Raw genomic sequence first — 2296 nt, forward strand, 5'->3', positions numbered from 1 at the left:
CGAGCGGCCAGCAGCAGCAGCAGCGTGTATCGCGCTCCTCCGCCGCCTCCCCCCCTCCCTCCTCCTCCTCCTCCTCCTCCTCCTCCCTCCACCCCCCCCCCCCCCCCCCCCCCTCACTCACTCACTCACTCCTCCCGCCCTCCCCTGCTTCTGCGCCGTACTGTGTTATTTTAAATGGCGCGGTGCATCCTGGGTATTGCAGTGCCTCTCCCGGGCGTGTCTCGTGACATATGGCGGTGACAGCAGCCAGTGGAAGACTACAATACCCAGAATGCTCCTGGGGCCACATCAAAGTATCAGATTACAACACATTAGAGGGGATGGAGTGGGGGAGGGGGGGAGGGGGGGATCTGCAGAGAGCAGCATGAAGTTTGAAAAGGAAGGCTTCAATCTGACAGGGGCTGAGCTCCCAGCATGCACTGGGGCTCAATAAACAGGCCATCAGTTAGCAGGTTGTCATGGGTCAGCTGTTTTGATTGAAATGTTTGTTTGTGTTTGTTTTGCAGGAACTGAAAGAGAAGAAGCTCCAGGAGGAGAAGGAGAACGGCAAAGATGCTGCCACCAACGGAAAGGTAATCGCCTCAACCCGCTCCCTACAGGACTCTGGTTTCCCTCTGGTTTTTTTCTTTACGCAGTTTTAATGAACTTTTAAAAAACTTTTATTTTTCCAGGAGAACGAGGAGAACGGCGAGCCCGAGGTAGACGATGAAGACGACGATGAAGTGGACGAGGAGGACGAGGAAGACGAGGGAGAAGGTACGCTTTCAGTTTTTAAAATGTTTTTTTAATCGTTTTCTTTACGGAGTGCAAACATCTCATAATGTCTCCTCGCTCCGCAGGCGACGAGGAAGACGAGGAGGACGACGACGACGAGATCGAGGGTGGCACAAAACGGGCGGCTGAGGACGACGATGACGACGACGAGGTGAGGCGTCGAAATCCCTCCGATGTTTAAATGGAGATCAATCGCTCGCTGTGACACTAACTCTTCTTCTTCTTCTCGTCTTCCTTCAGGACGACGTCGAAACCAAGAAGCAGAAAACCGACGAAGACGATTGATTGCGTTCCTCACCGCCGCGCCATCCTGCTGAACCCACTTCCTGATTCTTCACCTCTGACTGTTTTGATATGTCACAGGTGGGGGGGCTGGAGGACTGATTTAAAAAAGGAAAAAAAATATAATAAATGAAAAAAAAAATCCAACATGGTCATTAGCAAGTAGAGTTCAACAAAACATCTACCACACACACACACACACACACACACACACACACACACACACACACACACACACCACACACACACACACACACACACACACACACACACACACCACACACCAGATCTCCCCTCAAAACAAATTTTTCTAGAGGAAACGACGCCAACACACACCGACGCAGAAATCCGGCTTCTCTTCAACGACAACAACACGAAAGGAGAATTTGTTTGTATTTTTATTTACATTTTATATTTTTGTACATATTGTTAGGAGGAGGAGGACGAGGAAGAGGGGGGGTCAGTCTCTCTCTCGGCAGCGATCTTGTCAGACCAAATCGGTGCTTCTTTAAACGAAAGGTTTTACCTTGGTTGACCATGTTACGATATCTCGACAGGAAAACAAAACGTGTAAAAAAAAACAGTTTTAAAAAAAAGAATCAAACATGAAAGACAAAAACCTCTTAAGCCGTTGAACTCAGAGCATTCCAGTAAATTTAATGTATGTACTTTAGCTGTACCATAACTCGTTTGTTTGTATGGGAGGGGAAGGCTAAAGAAAAGAGCCTCTTTTCTTTTTCCTGGTTTCTTTTTTTTCTTTGTTTTTTGTCAGCGACTTTTTGTTTTTATGACGGCCTGTTTTGATGTATGTGCGAAGTTTGTTGTCTGACAATAAACCGGACTTTATTTTGTGAGTTGTACCTCCCAATCTCTACTCGTTTCTTTTCCCCTCTCAGGACGCCCAAAAAGAAGCTGCAGGTAAGAAAAAAAAACCAGGTGAGGAGTTTAGAGCAGCATGGTTCTGAAGCGGTCGAGTCTCAGACACAAAAACTTCTCCTTCACAAACTTTATATTTGTTTTATGTTACAAAGTCTGAGAGAAAAAATCAAACTGAATGAAACAAACTTTTTTTTAAAAGCACTTCAGACTTCTTCACAGCATATTTTTTCCAGTCACACATTTGCGGCCCACTGAAAACAGCTCCGCGACCCACTTTCGGGTCCCGACCCACCAGTAGAGAACCCCTGGTTTAGAGGACCGGAGCTGCTTAAAGTACTGCAGAAAAACTTCTTTTTATTTA

General features: G+C 46.7%; 1 non-coding gene across 1 annotated transcript; it reads left to right on the forward strand.

The window, feature by feature from the left end:
* The first annotated feature begins 414 nt into the window (after positions 1 to 414).
* ptmab (prothymosin alpha b) lies at positions 415 to 1916 on the forward strand. The gene is made up of 4 exons (XR_010665888.1): positions 415 to 572; positions 672 to 756; positions 840 to 925; positions 1015 to 1916. It is a non-coding gene; the product is annotated as a prothymosin alpha b (transcript).
* The last annotated feature ends 380 nt before the right edge of the window (positions 1917 to 2296 follow it).

The sequence above is a fragment of the Labrus bergylta genome, unplaced genomic scaffold, assembly GCF_963930695.1.
Source record: "Labrus bergylta unplaced genomic scaffold, fLabBer1.1 SCAFFOLD_239, whole genome shotgun sequence".
NCBI lineage: Eukaryota > Metazoa > Chordata > Actinopteri > Labriformes > Labridae > Labrus > Labrus bergylta.